This window comes from Scylla paramamosain, chromosome 6, assembly GCF_035594125.1.
Source record: "Scylla paramamosain isolate STU-SP2022 chromosome 6, ASM3559412v1, whole genome shotgun sequence".
Lineage (NCBI taxonomy): Eukaryota > Metazoa > Arthropoda > Malacostraca > Decapoda > Portunidae > Scylla > Scylla paramamosain.
In genome coordinates this window covers 1,045,001-1,067,465 of record NC_087156.1, presented here as the reverse complement: position 1 = coordinate 1,067,465, position 22,465 = coordinate 1,045,001, and the positions used below count along the sequence as shown (strand labels likewise).

Below are 22,465 nucleotides of genomic sequence, written 5' to 3'. Positions count from 1 at the left end.
TTTGAAAGCCTCGGTAACTTCCACTAGTGATGCAACAACAAGACAAGCCATATCAACAAAGATTACGATTCCTTTATCACATGAGCAAGAAAAAAGAAAGAAGGAAATGAGCAAGCTACGTCCAAACCAACAAATAACCGATTTACGTACCGGCAGATTTTTTTCTTCCGTGTCTAACCAAGAAATAGTTGATGTTTTACCTGAAATAGCTGCAAATATTACTACGCCAGTCTTTGCGAGAGGAAACACACCCAACACAACAGCGGTAGTAAACTTCGGAACCCTCAGCCTGATTCTGTATATCCTGTTACCGGAGACTTTAAACTCCTTCAAGAGGGAGGTGTCAAGACACTTCTCGTAATTTTGGACATTCTTTCTGGATAATTCTCTTTTTGGGATTATCATTTTCAGTGATTTTTTTTTTCTTTTTCTTATTGCGGCCTTGGACAAAACCCATCTTGGATAATAATCATAATAATAATAATAATATAACAACAACAACAACAACAACAACAACAACAACAACAACAACAACAACAACAACAACAACAACAATAGCAACAACAACAACAACAACAACAACAACAACAACAACAACAAACGTACTTCATCCTGACTCGCAAGACATGCCTGGAACTTGAACAGTAAGACTGCAGACGTTTTTTTAACCTTCTCATTGCTTATGACACACGTTTCTTTATTCATGAACCCCTCCGACACATTCCTTTTCGTTCAGCAGCATTATATTGCCTAGGTAATGAACATATTCTTTTAATCCATTTTTCTTTCCTACGGGTAAGTATTCGCAAAGATTCTGTGCAGTATTTTAAAGAACGTAAGAAGAAACAGATTTCCACCTTCCTGTTTCCTTCTTCGGTAAAAATTTTCGCCGCCAGGTCACCTAGTAATGTCCCTGCTATTTCTGCGAGGGCGTGGATGTGGCGGGCAGTGCGTGGGCGGCGGTCGGGGCCACCACGTAGCCTCTCACATGATCTTTGCAACAATAGTAATCGCTACTGTAATAAGGGCAAAGGAACCCAACACAACAAGCCACAGTGACGCTACACATTAATGAGTTACATGAACCACTTAGCACTTCAAGACGCCACCTCGCATCACCATCACATTCACCGCCCAATGTGCAATCGACACCACATGAGGAACAACACCGAGGAGCAGAATACAATGAGAAGTAATATGTACCAGCTTTTCCAGGTTTTCTATGCGCTGTGTTATGAGGCTCGTTGAATCTGAACAAAAGGCAAGCCCGGGGCGGATCTCACGCAAGACTTGAGGAGCGGATAACGCGCTTCCTGGGACCCGAGAGAGGCGCGACGCGAGGCAGCGAGGGAGCCAGCAGGGAGCAGAGGGAGCGAGGGGGCGGCCACGGGAGAAAGGACGGAGGAGCGATATGTGAAACTTTCGCTGCGTGGGTTCAGCTCGGCAGGCGGCGGAGGAAGAGGCGGCGACAGTGGTTCTCTCACAGTGGTGGTGATCGCAGTCCCGCCGCTTCCTCTACGCCCACCACCACCATCACTACAACCACCACTCCTCTTCTCCCCTTACAATTCGCTGCCGCACACAGGGAGTCCTCGTTGTGGTTGTGCTGGTAACAACCGCTCTGAAGTCCCTATTAAGCTGCTCCTTCCCTCTCCTTAGCACTCCGGGAAACAAACAGTTCACAGTGTACACAGCCGATAGCATTGCTCTAAGCCACGTTTTGGAGAGCATTGGAAAAACTCAAATGAATTGCACAAGTCTCCTCTTCCCCTCGGCCACTTAACACACTGCTGGGAATCGTCTAGTCAACAGAGACACGTGGTGGTGCAGCTCGCCAGCCTCGCCCAACAGTACTTATTGCCTGGATGGTCCAAACAACACGCTAGTCAGGACTCGAGATCGGAGTTCCTCTCGCCACATCAACACACAAGGTGAGCTTCAGTTATTAAGGAGGTATTGATACAGAGGCCCGAATTTTTAAACGTTTTGGACTCTCATAAGAACTGCTTTCGAAAGCCACAGGGATAATCAGTCAAGTTCTTGTTTTTTTTTGTTTTTTTTTTACATTCGTGATGCAGAATGAAAACCCTCTGGAAAGCCTCAATAACTTCCACTACAGCCTGTTTCGTGTAGTCGAGATGAGACGCCGAAAGATTTGAGGATGCGAGCCAAGACAATTCCTTGAATGTCTTACATGTGATCCAGTACTCGTCCCAAAACTCCTCTGTCCTCGCTGTGTTATGCTGCTGATACTCAACACAGTCTGACACAGTGCTGATGAAAGCTCCCATTCTTGAGACGAAAGGGTAAACACTGAGTATTATCACCTGATGAATGCATCATACACAAACGGAAATAAACAGGAGCAAAAGAAAAGTGTGAATGCACCAATAGTACGGAAAGAAACAAAAAAAAAAAAAAGAAAAACGAAATAATGAACGCATGGCTGGTGTAAGTTCTTCAGGCTTAACCACAAAAAGATGCTTCTCTTTATTATAATACGTAACTTGAAGACAGCAAAGAAAGAGTGGCCTAGAGGACTGAGAAGTGGATGCTATTACTGGTGAAAAGATAGGAAGAGAATCAGGAGCCGGATTTAGAGACAAGAAAGGCAAGCAGGGAGGGAGGGAGGGAAGGAGCGAGGGCGAGGTAGTGCCGGTGTGTTCCTGGCCTGGCTTACCCTCACAAACCAGAGAAAATAAGAGCACAAGAACGTAAGAAAACAAGACTGCTGCAAAAAAGCTAGCTGGTCTACACACGGCAGCTCCACAACACTTACTACTATATCGAGTTCTCATCCACAAATCTAACCTCTTAAAACTAATGTTTGTATAGTACGTACCACATCCTTACTGAGTCTGTTTCACTTATCCGCAACCCTACCTATGAACCGATTTTTTTGTTTTTCCTTTATAAATCTGAGTCTGTCTAGCTTATAACTATTTGTACAAGTTCAAACTTCTTCCTTAACTAAAGCTTGTATTCTTAAACTATCTTTCTCTCACAGGAAATATTTTCGAAGCCCACAGAGATGATAAATAGAGTTCTGATGGATACTTTTTTTTTTTTTTTTGTTATTTTTAAAAGCGTATAGAGTCCTTGCCAACCTATCACCAGAATCATGAAAATTATCTTGAAAATCCCAGCAAATTTCCACCACAGCTTGTTAAGAAATGTTTGGTGAGGTTAGGCATGTCTAACCCTTTGAATCTGATAGCATTTTCATATTCTTACTTGGGCAAATATTAGGTGATTTTGTTGAGTTCTATGACGGCTCTCCTATAGTTGAGAAGTCAGTAGCTCCTTGCAATGTCAGCTTCCAGTAACCTATTTCCTTAAGATCCCAGAGGTCACCCGGATGCTACTGGTTAAGAATGAGCCCAGGAGAACACCAGTCAGTTCTTACCATTCCCAAGTCACTTTTAACGTCCTTGCAATCGCTTTCACATTTAATTCCTATTTCACTTTTCCTGGGTCGTGTGTGTGTGTGTGTGTGTGTGTGTGTGTGTGTGTGTGTGTGTGTGTGTGTGTGTGTGTGTGCAAAATAATGTTCATTTTCGTTGGATACAAAGAAAAGTGGTGTGAGAAAGGAGGAGGAGGAGAGGAGAGGGGAAGAGATAGGGGAGGTGGGGGGTGCAATTCGCTTTCACTAACGCCTGCCAACAAGAGGGGGAGGGATTGCAGCCTGTGGGGAGGGTGGAGGGGGAAGGGAGGGGAAGGGAGGGGGTTAAGGAGAGTCGATGTAACTGTAATCAACCGAGACGTCACTAAACTTTCACTGTTTTTTTTTCTTTCTCTCTCTCTCTCTCTCTCTCTCTCTCTCTCTCTCTCTCTCTCTCTCTCTCTCTCTCTCTCTCTCTCTCTCTCTCTCTCTCTCTAAGTCCTTTTAAATTACAGATAAGTAAACACACACACACACACACACACACACACACACACACACACACACACACACACACACACACACAGAGAGAGAGAGAGAGAGAGAGAGAGAGAGAGAGAGAGAGAGAGAGAGAGAGAGAGAGAGAGAGAGAGAGAGAGAGAGAGAATTATGAATGACTCAATCTTCTTAAGGCTACAAACAGGTAAACACACACACACACACACACACACACACACACCTTGGGTCACCACAAAGACCCGGAACTGACCCATATAGAGTTGTCGCGCCATGACCAACAAGGTGTAATATGGGACTTCTCTCTCTCTCTCTCTCTCTCTCTCTCTCTCTCTCTCTCTCTCTCTCTCTCTCTCTCTCTCTCTCTCTCTCTCTCTCTCTCTCTCTCTCTCTCACTCGTGTACTTTATCACTAACAAGCTCATGAGTAACCAATAAGTTTGCAGCTCTTCCTTCTTCCTTTGTGTTCCCCGATATCCGTCACTCCCTCGCCAGTCGTCAATCAACACGGATCTTCCCTCCTTCGTCCCACTCACTGGTTTACTCTGTAACTCCTCTCCTGTTTCTGTATTTTCTCCTTCCTACGATTATTGTTTCGGAAGAGGAGTTATCAAGAAAACTAAAAAAAATATCCCTTTTTAGTCTCCTCTACATCTTTTTATCGTCATTTTTCTCTCATATCTACGACCAGAACTGTTTCAAGAGAGAAGTTACCAAGTCACCTCGAAAACTAAATTGGTTTTCCCTTCAGACTCTTCTGCCTCCTGAATCCTTGAAGGAAAAGTAGATTTGCATATATTTTCTTATTTTTTTTATATTATTTCCTTCTGCCTACAACCAGAACTGTTTCGGGACAGTTATCAAGACACCTCACAAGCTAAACTACTCGTCTCTTTAAAGTCTTCCATCCTTGGTTCTTTTAGGGAGTGGCATGATGAACTTTTTTTTTTTTCTTTCCTTGCCTTGTTGTGATACCACCTGGGCAGGGAGGGTGGGAATCAGGAGGCACTTCAGCCCTGTAGTGAGTGACTGGGTGGAAAAGTCAGGCATCGCAGCCCCAGGAGAAAGAAGACTGAAGCGTTCGGTCAAGACCTCTCTCTGTATGTGGGTCACCTGTCGCCCTCACCCGCGCCCTCGCCCTCGCTGACGTCACATGGCATAAGAATATCCTGTAGTGACCCGAACAAAGAAGCTCCGCCTATTGTTTGATCAGTAACGTGGCGGGTTCTCACAAGATCAAAAGAATATAAGAGGTCATAGCTCTTTTGACCTTGTTCTTTTGATCCCGGTTTCTGAAGCTCGAGTCCCGGATTAGACTCCTGAAATGGCGCCTCTCTCCTGAAGTTCACATTTGTTTGAGCTTCCTGATTTATTACTCAGTATTTCAACTTGGTGAGTGTGCTGTGATTGCGCCCCGCGTTGAGGCTTTAGTGAGACAATAAGAAAATCAGGGAAGCCACAAGAAGCCAATAGGTCTACACGTGGCAGTCCTTGCGCAAGATATACCAATCTATATCCACCTATCATTCCTATTCATAAATTTGTCTAATTTTTTAAAGCTCATTATTGACTCAGCAGCAGGAACCTGATTGCTGAGTTTATTCCGGTCACCCACCATTCTATATGAGAAGCAATTTCTTTCTATGTCTTTTTCAAATCTACCTTTATTAAGCTTGAACTCATTACTTCTTACCTTATCCTGCTACTGATCCTGAGAACTATTTATATCCTTTATACCACTTTAATAAATGAAGAGCGAAGGGAAAGATACAAAAAGTTGGTAGACCTCCTCGCGGCAGTCCCTGTATAAAACGTGCGTATCTATATTTACTTGTCATCCCTATTTAAACATTTATCTAATCTTTTGAAACTGGCCAGTGACTCGGTTCTAAGAAGCTGCTGATCACGGTGTCTATTTTAGCCATCCACTGCAACATCACCATTTCATATATAATCATTTCAAACACACACACATATATACACACATCCGACTCTTTATATCTAGTACAATTTTATGTCACTCGCCTAGTCATCTTTGCATATAAAAAATGAAAAAAAAAAGTACCGATATCCAGATCTCTATCACAAAAATTGACAACACCCACACACAAACACACACACACAAACACACACACACACACACACACACACACACACATGATAAGGCAAAACCGTAAACACTGGCTATCACTTTCACTGCCTTACACTTTTACTTGGTAACATTACGGTGAAAGGATGTTTGAGTTAAGCCTGTTTCCCCATTTGTCTGACATTTCCTTACGGTAAACCTCCCCTCTCCACTCCCCTCCCCTCCCACTCAACCCTTTACCCGCTATCAGACCATTACCATTATTACCAGCGAGCAGAGCAGTTGTAGCATTGCGCATCATTAGGGGAGGATAATGTGCAGGCAGGCAAGGGAGAAAGGTAGGATTGACCTCAACTGTCAGACTGTCACCCGTACTTCCATTATATTGAGTCCACTGGTTCTCTTGTGCCTGTCTTTCGCTTCACCCACAGTTTGTTTACTTAGTCGCGGTGGTGTGTGTGTGTGTGTGTGTGTGTTTGTCTGTCTGTCTCTCCGTCTGTATCTGTGTCTGTTTCTTTGCCTATTTGTCTGTATGTTTTTTTTTTTTTATTTTATCTCTACTTGCGTTTTTCCATGTCTCTCTCTCTCTCTCTCTCTCTCTCTCTCTCTCTCTCTCTCTCTCTCTCTCTCTCTCTCTCTCTCTCTCTCTCTCTCTCTCTTACTATGGAGAGTGCTTGTCTGCCTTTCTTTTTTACTTTTACTGACGCCTCTTCCCTAACTGAATACGCTGCACTACTTTTCATTCACTTCAAGTCACCGCTGCGCCCACCTCCACTCCCCACCCATCGCCTCGCCTCGCCTCGCCTCGCCTCGCCTCGCCTTTCTTTCATTCACTCCTTCAGTTCACCAATATAGTGATCTAAGCTTCATTCGCATTTACCAGTGTGCTGATCTACCGTTCTTTCTTTGTTTCATTCGATATGCCAAGTGTCGGTCCGCTTGTTGTCTTTTTTAATTCTTATGCTCATCCCTCGGTTTTTTTTTTTTTTTTTTAACCTTGTGTGAGTACCTGTCTTAGCCATCAGCCAGGTAGTATTATTACAGTACCTTGTATATCTGTGCTCTTTTTATTTATTTTTTCTTTTCTTTTTCGCGAGGAGGAAAAATAGAAGCTCCAACTTTCAATACTTTCAATACTTTTCGTTCATGTTTTTTTCGGGTTTTTTTTTTTTATCAACGCTTGAATGTCAACTTTTTTTTTTCCTGTTAGGTGCAGGAATGCTTTGTTAGTAGTGAAACCTCAATAACTTTACGTAAATCTGTTAAAAGTAGTGAAAATAGGTGCAGGAATGTTTTATTAGTAGTAAAACCTCAATAACTTTACGTAAATCTGTTAAAAGTAGTGGAAATAAACGCCAAAACTTTTACAGTATCACTAACAAAATCTGAATCTTAATAACTTCTACGTAATACAGTTGAAAGTAGTCGAGATAAGACAGCAGAACGTTTGAGAATGCGTACCACAACAGAACGACGCTCCTCCTCGCACCTGGACCGGTCAGCTGATCAGACCAGATGCGGGAGAAACTCTGGTCGAGGTCTCTGATAACGTGTTATTATCCATGCATCCATAGCTGCTCTTCACTCACCACAGCACGTGTAACTCTTTCCCCTGCATCACGAACATTCCCATTGCAAGTAGCGCTTTTTCATTCCATTTCTAGCCCTCTCCTCATATCAGATCCGGTTATGCTTTTTTTTCACTTATTTTGTCTTTTATATATTATCTCTGCATGCACAAACTATCACAGGATTCCACAAGAATTCCCCTTACATGTATTCTACTTCTTCAGTCCGTCGTTCCATTCTGTTCGTGGTCTTCTTCCTTCACACATTAGATCCAGTTCACTTTTTTTACCAGTCTGCTGTCTACGTATTCTCTCTATAACACTCCACAGACGTTCCTTTTACACTTATTCCTCTTTTTCTACCGTCCTTCCATCCTATCCGTGGTTTTCTCCTTAGCCTTAACTGCAGATTAGATCCTGTTATCCTCGTCACTAATCTGTCTCATATGTGGAATCTCTACCTATCCAAACTTATAACACTCTCATACTATATTTAATCAGCCATCTCTCTATTGTCCTCCTTCGCATTATTCATTCATTCCATCCATGTGTGTTTAAGTTACGTCATCTCATCCTCCTCAGGTCCATATTGTTAAAACGTTGCAATGTCTTCTTTCAACTTTTTTCTAGCAGGCTCCAGTGAAAGTTGTCGGGGATTTCAAGTGTTTCTGTGATTCCAGTGATAGATTAACATGTATCCTTCACCATCAATAGGAAAAACACGAGTGGTAATCTGAAAAATCATTTGTGTTGCCTTTGAGAGTAATTCTTTATGTTTAAAAATACTTCTAACAGACTCTAGTGAAAGCCAAGTGTTCCTATGATTCTAATGATTGTTTGACATGTATCCGCATCATTAGAAGGAAAAACACCCTTGAGAAACTGACTAATCATTTGTGTTGCCTTTGAAAATAGTTGTTTATGAGAGCACAAAATATTTAGGAATACTCGTACATTCAGTCTTCTCTCGGCTGCCCCAAAATTCCTGGTCTTAAGTCTATGCAATGCAGTCGGGATCTCTGCCTCGTGTCACCCCAGCACTTCCTTACCAGTCTCCCAACGTACATATATTTTTCCCGTAACCCTTGGCACTGAGTTTTTCAAGTCATGTTACTCCCTCACCCATTCTTTCATTACTACCAACCTACCCACCTACCTATTCACTTAATTGTCTGTCTGTAGTAAGAAGCTATCCAACCGTCACCTTCCTGTCTCACCCAGCCTTTCCTTACCTAATACCAATCTACCCCATCTACCCATCTGTTCCACCTAACCTACCTGCCCACCTACCTGCTTGCTTGGCGATGAGAATTTATCCAAGCGTCACGTTCCTGTCTTACTCTCACTTTTAGTTCGTACTGATGAGGTTCAGCCACGTAAAACAACAGCTGGCGCCCACCACAGCCTACTTCTTGACTGCTCCCACCCTCCTTGCCTCCCTTCTCTTCCCCCTCTCCCTCTTCCTCTCTCTCTCTCTCTCTCTCTCTCTCTCTCTCTCTCTCTCTCTCTCTCTCTCTCTCTCTCTCTCTCACTTCCTCCCTTGCCATATAACCCACTCGTTGTGGTGTATTAAATCAATTAGTCGATCAGTCCAGCTTATTTATCTATTATTTATTTATTTATTTATTTGCCTATTTATTTATAACTTCCTCCTCCAACTCCTCCTCCTCTTCCCTCCTCTTTTTTTTTTTTTTCAACATGTCCTCTATCTCCTCCTCTTCCTCCTCCTGTTCCTGCTATTACTACTACTACTACTACTACTACTACCACTACAACAAAATGCTACTTTTTTTTTGTTTGGTGAAGCATCATTTAGTGTATGTGTGTGTGTGTGTGTGTGTGTGTGTGTGTGTGTGTGTGTGTGTGTGTGTGTGTGTGTGTGTGTGTGTTTCTTTTGGTTTCTCTTCTCTTCCCATCATTATTTGTGGCTGTCTATCTGTCTGTCTCTAGTTGTTGTTGTTGTTGTTGTTGTTGTTGTTGTTGTTGTTGTTGTTGTTCTTGTTGTTGTTGTTGTTCTGTATGAGGTAATGGTTCATCAGTCACTCGCTAACTCACTAATTTTTTTTAGTCACTGAGCAACTCTTTATTAATGGCGTGGTGGTGGTAGTGGTGGAGATGGTGAATACGGTAAACACACACACACACACACACACACACACACACACACACACACACACACACACACACACACGAGTACCAAGAGCCAATCTCACTTTCAGGCGTCAGTCACTTTCACCCGAACTTTTACCCTGCCGGTGTGTGTGTGTGTGTGTGTGTGTGTGTGTGTGTGTGTGTGTGTGTGTGTGTGTTCACTTCGACAGTACGGAGCCTCACCATCACCACGTACAGTACTGATGCTGCTGCTACTGATGCTACCACCACCACCACCACCACCACCACTACTACTACTACTAATACTAATACTAACACTACTATTACTACTACTACTACTACTACTACTACTACTACCATCACTATTTCCCTTCCTTGTTTACTACCACCGCCAGTACTAACGAAAATAGTACCAACATCACCAGCATCACCACCACCACCACCTCAACCACCAGCCAACTATCTCATCAACATAAATATTTACTACTTTTCATCATGTGATCTACTATCTGCTCTGCATTATTCAGATTTTGCTACCACATTTTCATTTTCTTTGATATAACTAAATGCAACTCAGTGTAAGAGCATTATATAGATGCACACTAAACGATAAATCTTCACGCCTTGTATTCTTAAACGCTTTGGCCTCTCATAAGGATTATTGTCAAAGGCCACAGAGATGATGAGTTGAGTTTTGATGATGCAGAATGCTTATTAATCTATCACTAGAATCGCTGGAGCCATAAGAGCCTGACTATTCATCTCTGTGGCCTTCGCGAACAGTCCTGCTGGAAGAACAAAAGCGTTTCAGAATAAGGACCTTGTTTTAAATATGCTATTGATTGCTTAGGAAGGAGGGAGAGGTGGGGCAGATTAAATTTTTGCAATGGTTGTAGTTATTTTTTTTTTTTTATTTATTCGTTTAATTTCATTTTTATTTTTTATCTTATTTATTTACTTATTTTTTCGTCTAGGGTTACTCAGACTATATAGTGTTACATTGTCAGTAACAGAATTACAGCACCTTTAACCTAACTGTCCCAGCCTCATCTACACCCAGTCTCACCTCTCCAGCCTCACCCAGTCTCATTTATCCCATTTTTCATCTGCCTCCAGCTTCACACCTCCCCAGCCTCACACCTCCCCAGTCTAACACCACCCCAGCCTCACACCTCCTCAACCTCACACCTCCCCAGCCTCGCACTTCCCTAGTCACACACCTCCCCAGCCTCACACCTCCCCAGTCTAACATCTCCCCAACCTCACACCTCCCTAACTTCACACCTCCCCAGCCTCACACCACATGAACGTATATATTCACTTATCATTGTAAATATAATAATTTCTTATCAAGTGTAATGTTTTATCTTTGTTGTTGAGTGATATCTTCCCCCTCCCCAAACCTTCATCACCCTTCCAGACCCCTGTGGCTTCCCCCTATCCCCCCGCAGCCCCTCTCCTTGTCAGGCAAGCGAAGAAAGCTGTGTTCACTCTCACCTTTATGCAATCATCCAACAGTAATTTTCATTTTCACTTCAAGTTCTACGCAATTTTGTAAGAACAATTTTAATTTTCACTTCAAGTTTTATACAATTTTCATTTTCACTCCGGGTTGTACGCAGTTCTGTAAACGTGATTTTCATTTTTTCTCCAACTTTTTTTTTATGCAATCTAGGAGTTATTTTCATTTTCACCTCAAGCTCTATGCTGTTTATACTCAAGAGCGGATTTTTACGTTACCAGGCACTCCTCACCTCAGCAGCTGCAGCGCTTCCCAAACTTGAGTGAGATGCATCTTAGATTTTGTCAACGCACCAACACTCTTTAAGACTTTAACTCTTAGTAATACTGTCTAATTAATTCTATTTTCATTCATCCGCTCATAATTTTAGTACATCTTCTATGACAAAACCAGCGGCTGTATTCAGTGCGTAAGATACACCCATTTAGGACAAACAGCGCGGGGTATTTTTGGCAACAGTGACGTTTGCGCAGTTCGTGTCACTGTTTTTAATCACACAGGACGCTCCTCCCGTGTTATTTTGAACTTGTTTTTGGACTGTCTTCTTCAGTGGGCTTTTTTATTCTCTTGTCTTATTATCCGTGGCCAAAGTTCCCCCATACATGAAAAAAAAAAAAAAGGAAATAGGTAGGCATTCTTCATACAGGGACTGCCACGTGTAGGTCTGATGGTTTCTTGCAACCTTCTTTATTTTCTTGTGTTCTTGCGTCTACTTTTCAATGAGGCAGCACCCGCAGACACGCCACGCAGATGACAGTCGGTTAACTATGATAACGTTGTAAATCAGCAGCGCCCTCACGTGCTACACCAGGCCGGTCACTTATTACAGTCGCCCCACAAGACCAATGAGTGGAGATACTGGTATTGGGAGGAGCTCTGAGGTGCGTTTTCTGGCACCTCTCCCCTCCTAGTACATTAACACCCACACCAGTGTCTCCACCAGTGCCTATGAGGGTACCCTACGTGCCAAGCCTCTTTATTTCTCCCTCTCGTCCTCCTTATTAAATTAATCTGATTATTCTTGCCTTTCATCTGTCTTTAATGCATCGTTTTGTCCTTCTCGTAGTATCCTCTCTCTTTCTATCATTTAGGTACTGTACGTGACTAGGAACTTCCTTTCTCTTCCTCGTCCTCCTCATCATCAAGTAAATCTGATTATTCCTGCGTTTCATGTCTCCAGCACCTCCTCTAATTCTTCTCATACGTAGTGTCTCTCCTTCCATCATTCATGCAGCCAGTAACCTCCTTCCTCTTCCTCATCCTTATTATCAAGTAAATATTATTCTTCCTGCGTTTCATGTGTCTCCAGTACCTCGTGTTGTTGTTCTGGCTATCTCCTCTCCGTGCATCATTCAGGCGCCAGTAACATCCTTCTTCCTCATCCTCCTCATCGTAGATTTGATTATTTTTGCATTTCATTCACCTCCGATACATCCTTTGTTGTTTTTCTCGTAGCATCTCCTCTCCTTCTATCAGGAAGTAACCTCGTCATTCCTCTTCTTTCTCACTCTCTTACTCTTGCTATAATTTATCTTCTTCCACCACTCTTCGGCTATAGTGTCATCTTCCTTCCTCTTTCTCGCCTACATCTGAATATTCCAACATTTCATCTGTCTCCAGTACTTTCTCGTACTCTTCTTTTCATAGCATCTCACCCAACGAGCATCAACAGGAGAGGCGGCGCGGCGGGGGCAGGCAGAGAGGCAGGGAGGCAGTGAGGCAGCAGCGGCTTGTGTTAAGAGAAAGCCACTTTCCCGCACTGGCTTTTTGTGTCATTTCTTCTCTTGGTTCTCGCATTTTACAATTATTTTTTCATTAAGCAGTGACTATTCCTTGGTCTACTTGGGGATAGCCGGGCTGTTCCATCTCGCGAAAGTTTAAAAAAAAAAAAAACTTATTTAACATGATAATCCAAAGATAAACTATTTCTTGAGTGCAAAAAGAAATATAAGGTTAAGCCAAGTGGCAATATTTTCATGCGTCTTGCTACAGTGTTGGCGGGACCAAGGCGCAGCGCAGCGGGGCGGGGGCAGAGCAGAGCAGCACGAGATGAAGGGAGCAATGTCGAGCAGCGTTGGGCAGGGTGAAGGGCGAGAGGAGTCAGGGTGAAGGGCGAGAGGAGTCAGGGTGAAGGGCAGAGTGGTGGATAACTGAGTGAGGGAAGGTGTCATGGTCATGAGCAGAGTGGCATGGCGGGGCGAGGCGAGGTGAAGGGCCGCAGTGGGGCAGGTCAGGCGGCCACACCAGTCACTGCCGCCCTGGAGCACCGGAGCTGGGCGGGCTGGCCGAGGAGTGAGAGTAAACAGCACAGATGACGCCGCGAATTAGCAACACCAGGAGTTACTGAACGTGTTTGACTTGTGGGGGCGAGGCGGAGGCGAGGCAAAGACTTGGCTGCCACTTTGCTTCATGTTTAAATAAAAGGGAGAGAGAGAGAGAGAGAGAGAGAGAGAGAGAGAGAGAGAGAGAGAGAGAGAGAGAGAGAGAGAGAGAGAGAGGGTGTGTGTGCGCGTGCAATGCCATACATATATCAAAGACAAGTGCTCCACTATCCCTGCCACAGAGAATCAGCCAAGAGAGAAGAGGCAAGGCGGGCAGAGGCTCACTGACGGTCGCTGTCAACACACTCACTATTACAAAACCACATTGTGCCTTTGTATCAAACTTCCTTGCTTTCTTCCCCCTCTCACCTCTCCGTAGTACAATACATAGGGATGAATGACATGCATCAGGTGACTTAACTGACTGCACCATTGTGACGTGTCATACTATGCACCATTGTACAAGCTGCCAGTGTCTTCAGTACATGAATGCATCACATTGTTTAACGCTTTGTTCTCTCTTTCATCAGGACTGTTCACAGAGATGGTTAGTCGTGTTCTCATGAGCGTTTTTCCTGCTGATGATGCAAATTTTTTTAAACGATCACTAGAATTATGAAAATACATTTAAAAATACGTACGAACTATCACTAGAATTCCGAAAACATCCTTGAAAATTCGAATAAAACTGTAACTAAACTAACACTAGAATAAACTGAACAACTTGAAAACTCGTACTAACTAGCACTAAGATCATAAAAACATCCTTGAAAACTCCAGTAACTTCTACAACAGCCTCCCAAGTGTAAAAATGGGAAGCCATGGTTAGGAATACAACCTTGTGTACTTCCATCACAAAACACTCAGTGGCTTTTTCATTACGTGCACCGCGCGTGTACGAGCACTCAGGTAGTTTACGACAGTGGTGACGCAACAGTGTTAAGTTTACGGCAGACCGCAGGGACGACAGTGATGCGCTGGGGGCAACAAGTGTGCAGGCTGGCTGTCATTTCCGCGAGTCAGTGTAAGAGTGGACGGCAGCTCGCGGCTTTTCACCACTCGCTGCGTCACGTCTCGAGGAAACCTATACGCTACCATCACCACCACCACCACCACTACTATACCACTACTGGGGGAGGCGCGGCAGGGAATCTGTGACTACTCTGTGCCTTAGTGTCTGCTTGAGTACTGGATGGAAAGAGAAAGAGAAAGAGAGAGAGAGAGAGAGAGAGAGAGAGAGAGAGAGAGAGAGAGAGAGAGAGAGAGAGAGAGAGAGAGAGAGAGGAGCAGGTGGTCTGGTTACGTCAGAGCTACCGGCCATCTGACCACTTTCTCCTGCCTTCCTTCCTTTCTCTCTCCTCTCTCTCTCTCTCTCTCCTCTCTCTCTCTCCTCTCTCTCTTCTCTCTCCTCTCTCTCTCTCTCTCTCTCATAAATAGAGTGTGACGTCACGCGAGAGAGGAGACGCTCATTGGCTCAAAATTAGAACACCAGCCCGAGTGTCATTACCAGCTTCCTATTCCCAATGCATTAGTTCCCTGCCCGCCGCCTTGCAATGCCGCGCACTTCACACTCTCGCTTCTCTCTCTCTCTCTCCCACACGCAGCTTTCCCTCGCACTGTATAAGCCGCCTCTTGAAATCCATTGGCTCACTCACGTACTTCTCTTCAAGTCAAGCTTCACTTCACTATCGCTCTTTATTTTTATTTTATTTTTTTATCTTTTTTTTTATTTCAGTCTATTGGTAAAGAATGATTGTTTAGTTTCGTCTCCCAGAGTGTTTCGTGTTTTTTACAACACTACTACTACTACCACCATTACCATTTCTATCTCAACAATAACAACAACTACTACTACTACTACCACTACTATCTCTACCACTATCCCTACCACTACTACTACAATTAGTATCACCACCATCACCACCACTACCACCACCACCACTCCGCGTGTCCAGCCAGGTTGGGGTGGTCGAGAGGCTGTGAGGTCCGTCCACGTAACTGACTGACTCACTGACTTCTAGAGAAAAAAAAATGCTGAAAATGGATAATGAAAGTATACACACATCCTTCCTTTCTCGTTCTCTCAAAATGAATCATGAACTCAGCATTTCCTGTTTCAGTTTACAGAATAGTAGTGAGCGGCATCTTCCTCGTGGTTTCTTTTCAATGTTTTCTTTTCCTCTCTCTCTCTCTCTCTCTCTCTCTCTCTCTCTCTCTCTCTCTCTCTCTCTCTCTCTCTCTCTCTCTCTCTCTCTCTCTCTCTCTCTCTCTCTCCATCTATCTATCTATGTACAACTATCTCTATCTATCTACTTACCTATCTATCTATGTGTTCTTATCTATCTATCGATCGATCTTTCTATCTTACTTATATATTCCAGAAAATTTCACGAGGTAGTTTTATTAAAGAAAAGTTATAAGAAGAGATGGTTCATAATCGAAGAAAGAGGTGACTTATGAGTGATTTATGATGAAAATGTGTTGAAGTTGCTTATATTTACTGTTGAAAGTTATGACAGGTATTCCTTGTGATACAGCACACAGGTGTAAACGATGCGGAAAAGACGTGACTGAGTGACTCGCTATATGAAGGAAATGTGCTGAGGCAGTTCATTTGTCGTAGAAAGTTATGAAAGTTGTAAGTACTTCATGATGCAGAACACAGGTGTGGAAGAGGGTTTTAATTGTGAGCAGTAGCACGTTATGGCTTTGCAATGAGTTAAAAAGTTAAAATTACGAGTTTTGTAAAGAATTAAATTTAAAGGTATGGGTTTTATAAAAAGTTACGGCCTTTGCAAATAGTTAAATGTTAAAATTACGGTCTTGTCGAGGTGGTGAAAAGAAATATATCAGAAAAAAAGCGTATTTTGTATGGAATATATATAAATATCTATGTACGTACAGTATAGTGAAAACAATAATTGAAGTTATGAACTTTGTAAAGAGTTCAAGTTACGGGGTTTGTCAGGATGATAAATAGGTAAGGCATCAGAAAAAAAAAATGTATAGAACACTATGTACTGGGATTATATTTAATTTTTCTATTTTATATGAATGTCACGTAACTTCCTAATGTAGGTTAACTGTTCCTTTACATGTTTCAATCTTGTGCTATACATGGCTGCGTTACTTAGTGAATGGAATGCTGCTTTCATTAGCCTCTTTCTGCACCACATCGAGTGAACACAATGCAACGATTACGTTCTCGAGCAATGAGCCACTTTCCTTACTGATGTTCTTATGTTCTGATATACACGGCAGCGCTCAATGACTAATGTTCTTCTGTTCTCATATGCACAGAGGCGTTATTTAGTGAAGGGAGTGTTGATTCCAATGATTCTTTCTGCGCTAGACCGAGTGAGCAAAGCAGAATAATTACGCACGATCTCCAACACTGAGCGACGCCAAATAGAACGTGTAATTCGCAACTGAGGGGAACTCGATTAGATTACGACATTCATGGAGGCGTTGGGATGTGACGGTATATATGGAGAGGCACCAGCAGCAGCACCTCCCCCATCACTACCACCGCCACCACCACCGCCAGCAGGAGAGGAGAAAGTGGAGGCGCTTCAGGAAAACAAAAGCGCATCGCGGCCTTGCGTCATGTCCTCTCGAGGCCGCGCGTGAGCTTTCCTGGTGTCTGTCATCTTCCCTTCGTCATCTTTGCTATTGCCCTCCTCCTCGTCCCGTCGTCTTTGCCTTCGCCTTCCTCCTCCTCCTCCTCCTCCTCCTCCTCCTCTTCCTCTTCGTACGTCACTATATCAATTTTTTTACTTTTTTCTACCTTTTCCCACTGCTGCTGCTGCTGCTGCTGTTGATAATGGTGGTGATGGTGATGGTGGTGGTGGTGGTGGTGGTGGTGGTGGTGAAAGAAAGTGATACTGCAGGCACACACATATATAATGTTTACATGAATTGTTGCCACATCTGTCACTTTCTATAGTAGTAGTGGTGGTGGTGGTGGTGGTAGTGTAGTAGTAGTAGTAGTAGTAGTAGTAGTAGTAGTAGTAGTAGTAGTAGTAGTAGTAGTAGTAGTAGTAATAGTAGTAGTAGTAGTAGTAGTAGTAGTAGTAGTAGTAGTAGTAGTAGTAGTAGTAGTAGTAGTAGTAGTAGTAGTAGTTGTAGCAGCAGCAGCAGCAGTAACAGAATTAACAGAAGCAGCAGCAGTAGTAGTAAGAGTAACCTGCAGGAGAGAGAGAGAGAGAGAGAGAGAGAGAGAGAGAGAGAGAGAGAGAGAGAGAGAGAGAGAGAGAGAGAGAGAGAGAGAGAGAGAGAGAGAGAGAGAGAGAGAGAGAGAGAGAGAGAGAGAGAGGGGGGGGCAGGGAGGGAGGCAGAGGGGAAAGAGAGAGAAAAGAGAGAAAGTTTAGTGTACCGGGCTGTGGGTGGGGAGGGGAGGAGAGAGGAGGTGGAGGGTATTAGGGAGTAACCGGGGCGGGGAGGAGGGTTATCTGGGTGCCTTCATCACACCTGAGAGTACACAGCTCACCTGACGCAAGACTTCACCGCGTGCTGGGCTCATGTCAAACAGCTGCGAAGTGGACGGCGGATGGGAATGCGCTCTTTTATTATGAAACTTATATTAAAACTTAGAGGTTATCAGTGACTTCCAGAATTAACTTTAGATTCGTGATCATACCAATATGTACTCCGTTTGAAATTTTTCCTTTTATTACGAAACTTGCAGAGGGATTCACAGATCGTGGGACAACCTTTAGATATGTGAACACACTGATATGATTGTATTCGGTTTGTAGTCTGTCCCTTATTACGAAACTTGCACTGGGATTCACTGGTCTTATCAGTGATTTCTACAATTACTTCTGGATTCATGAACGGACCAACACGTATTCGGTTTGAAGTCTGTTCCCTTATTACGAAATTTATACTGAGATTCATAGGTGTTATTAGTGGCTTCTGGGACCACGTTGAAATTTATGAGCGCGCCATTATAAGAATAAAGGAGAAACTGGAAGTATCCATTAGGCCCACACGTGGCGGCATCTGCATGCAACATACCTCATCCATAAATTTATCTAATCTTTTAAAGCCTTTCCTTCCTGAAGTCTTCCTGCCTCGTATTCTTAAAATGTTTTTTGCGTCCCATCTCGATTATTTTGACTCTACTGTAAGCTAAAGATCATTAAAAGAATGAGTTTTTTATCACACTGGCAGTTTAACAGGGAATTTACACTGTCAGTAGGAAAGACAGCCGTGAGAACTCTTATAATGATTTTCACAGCCCTTATGAGAGACTTAAGGGTGTTTTCATTTGTTCCACTGGTAGTTTAACAAAGAATTTTACACTGTCAGTAGGAAAGACTCCGAGGAGAACCCGTGTAGTGATCTGTGCAGCCTATAAAAAATAGTCCTTATGAGAGACCAACAAGAAGAGTAAGGGAGTGATTTATGAGAGACTTAAGGATGTTTTCATTTATTTCACTGGTAGTTTAACAAAGGATTCTACACTGTCAGTAGGAAAGACCCCGAGGAGAACCCGTATAGTGATCTAAGCAGCCTTTGAAAAATAGTCCTTATGAGAGACCAAGAAGGGTAAGATGGTGATGCTCTGTATAAAGTAAAGGTGTGTGAACAGAACTGAAATCCAGCCTATTATTATCACACATATTCGAGAAATTTACCTAAGAATTGCCAATGTATTTAGTGCCAGTGTGGTTGCAAGCGAAGGTGTGACTAGCGAGTTGACATTGACTGTTACGAATTTAATGCTCAAATTTATGAGGTTTTACAATTTTTCGTGTTATTCTCATGGTTTTATATTACTTTAATTTAGCTTTTCGTTTTATTTCCGGTACTATATCCACGAATTTCTTATTGGAATTGAAGGGATTTTATCATTAACTTTTTGTGTTTTCTTTAAATTTACCTTTGAGTTAATATTCTTAAGATATTCTAAAAATTTCTCAACTTTTCGCTTTATTTTTGTTATCTTTCACCTATCTTATACTGGAATCCACAAGTTTCGTCCATATTTTTTTTTCTTTCTATCATGTTTGAATTTACCTACGGATCTATATAAATTTCTTACCTCTTCGTTTTCTTTTCAACATTTAGGTCATGAATTTCATACTGGGTTTCCCGAATATTATCGTTCTCTCGTATTATCCTTAAATTGATCTACTAGCCAATATTCTCACGGCTTTCTATAAATTTCTTCGTCATTCGCTTGATTTTCAGTGTATTTCCTATCATCCTCTGTGACACACCAAGGCTGGGTGACCGAATACATTTGATAGACCAGTACTCAAAACGGACTTTCCTTTACCAAATCTTTCTCCCTCCTCCTCCTCCTCCTCTTCCTCCTCCTCTTCCCTCTCCTCCTCCACGTGCTCCTTCTCTCCTCCCGAGTAGCGAAAGTGAAACTACCGCTAGAAGGTACGGGAGGGAGGGAGGGAGGGAGGGAGGGAGGAAGGGGCGTGTTAGTGAAAGGAGTGAGATGCTTATACTGTGTGTGTGTGTGTGTGTGTGTGTGTGTGTGTGTGTGTGTGTGTGTGTGTGTGTGTAACTGTATATTGAAGTAAAGATATAATGAATTGTATATAACGCAAAAAAAAAAAATCCATCCACTCACTCTCTCTCTCTCTCTCTCTCTCTCTCTCTCTCTCTCTCTCTCTCTCTCTCTCTCTCTCTCTCTCTCTCTCTCTCTCTCTCTCTATCTATCTATCTATCTATCTATCTATCTATCTATCTATCTATCTATCTATCTATCTACGTGTCTACCTATATATCTATCTATCTATCTATCCCTCGCTATAATACCGATCTTTTCTTCGTGCTGCGTTCACTGCCTTCACTCCAAGCCCTAGTGTCACGCGTACCCCTGCCAACCATCACTTAAGATCTGCAGTCTTACGTCCCACACCACCACCCCACTCTTGGTTCCTTATCTCAGACATTACAGCGTCTTACCTTGACTAACATTAAGGCTTTAGTGGAAGTTATTGGCAAGTTTTTCAAGGGTGATTTCATATGAACGTACGAAAATAAGGGAAGCAGCAATAAACCACCTAACCGACACGTCCCTGTATTTTGGTGATAGTTTAAAAAGGGTTATGTACTGTTAATGGAACAAACGACTAAACACGACTAAACATCTGTATGGCCTTTGAAATTCAATGTATGGTGGTGGTTGTGGTGGTGGTAGTAGTAGTAGTAGTAGTAGTAGTAGTAGTAGTAGTAGTAGTAGTAGTAGTAGTAGTAGTAGTCGTACATAAATAGAAACGTCTATAAAAAAAATATACGAGAGAGAGAGAGAGAGAGAGAGAGAGAGAGAGAGAGAGAGAGAGAGAGAGAGAGAGAGAGAGAGAGAGAATGATGAGCATGTTTACCGTTCTGTGTAAATAAACAATGAGAGTGAAATGATGTTACCTCCAGGCGAGACCTTTACCTCCTCCCTCCCTCCCTCCCTCCCCCCCACTCTCTCTCTCTCTCTCTCTCTCTCTCTCTCTCTCTCTCTCTCTCTCTCTCTCTCTCTCTCTCTCTCTCTCTCTCTCTCTCTCTCTCTCTCTCTCTCAGCCCTTCCCTTCAACACCCCGAGGGCTTTCTACCTTTCTTTCTTCCGTCTTTTTACTTCCTTAATTATGTCAGTTTTCTTGTTCTCTCTCTCTCTCTCTCTCTCTCTCTCTCTCTCTCTCTCTCTCTCTCTCTCTCTCTCTCTCTCTCTCTCTCTCTCTCTCTCTCTCTCTCTCTCTCTCTCTCTGTGTGTGTGTGTGTGTGTGTGTGTGTGTGTGTGTGTGTCTATTAATCTATCTTTCAGTCTGTCTATCTATATACCTATCTATTTGTCTATCTGTCTGTCTGTCTGTTTGTCTGTCTATCCGTTTGCCTGTCTGCGTATCTGTATGCATGTATTTATCTATTCATTTATCTACCTGTGTATCAATATCTATCTATATATTCACCATTTGTGTGTGTGTGTGTGTTTGTGTGTGTGTGTGTAAAATCTTCCTACCCTCCACCACCCTCATACACTCCCTCCTCCTCCTCCTCCTCCTCCTCCTCCTCCTCCTATTACTACTACTACTACTACCACTACCACTACTACTACTACTACTACTACTACTACTACCACTACTGCTACTATTCGTGTCAAAGTTCAGGAAAAGTTGGAATGACGAGCCACCTGGAGAGAGTCACACAATGCAGGGCGGTGACAAGAAGCATACTAATGATAGGACGCTGGGCTTTATTAGATTAACCTTTAGGGGTGAAGAGCGGCCACGGGGGGAGGGATAATGACATAATTTGTGTCTTTATACGCTTCCTTCCTCCTTCCATTACAGTCACTTCCAATGATGAGGCACGAGTACAAAAAAATAGTAGTTTTCTTTGATACCACGAACCGATTATGCATGAAAGTCTCGGTATTTGAAGAGACAAGGAATAAATGCGTTAAATAGTCATGTTTTTAAATAGTGGGAGTTTTATAAATGCTTATCTCGTGAATGCAACTATATAGCACTTTCAAATCGGGTTCATCTTCTTTTGAAACTTCCTGTATGCATTGTAACGTAGGTCTGGCCCCGTCACCTCCTGGGGAATAATGCTAAGGAAGGGTGTGTAATAGAAAGTAGTCGTATGTGTGTGTGTGTGTGTGTGTGTGTGTGTGTGTGTGTGTGTGTGTGTGTGTGTGTGTGTGTGTGTGTGTGTGTGTGTGTGTGTGTGTGTGTGATTCTAGTGATGACTCGACATATATTCTAGATCTTTAACAAACTTTAGTATAAGTTATTGTAGTTTGAGAGGATGTTTTCTTGATTCCAGAAATACTTTGACAGGAATTCTGTGTCACCATTAAAAAAAAAAAAGATAAAAAAAAAGATAAAATAACCATGAAAATTTGACTCAGTATCTTAAGCCTTTGAATAACATTCCCAATGAGAGGGCAAAATATTTAAGAATACGAGCTTGTACACTGTAATGACGGATGTATTGACCC

General features: G+C 42.8%; 1 protein-coding gene across 1 annotated transcript in view; it reads left to right on the top strand.

Annotated features, from left to right (window-relative positions):
- Positions 1-1,797: 1,797 nt before the first annotated feature.
- Positions 1,798-22,465, top strand: part of LOC135101185 (uncharacterized) — a 46,280-nt gene continuing 25,612 nt past the window's right edge. Inside the window, exon 1 of the mRNA XM_064004789.1 lies at positions 1,798-1,931. The gene's annotated coding sequence lies outside the window, so the exon portion shown is untranslated. The remainder of the gene's footprint in view (positions 1,932-22,465) is intronic.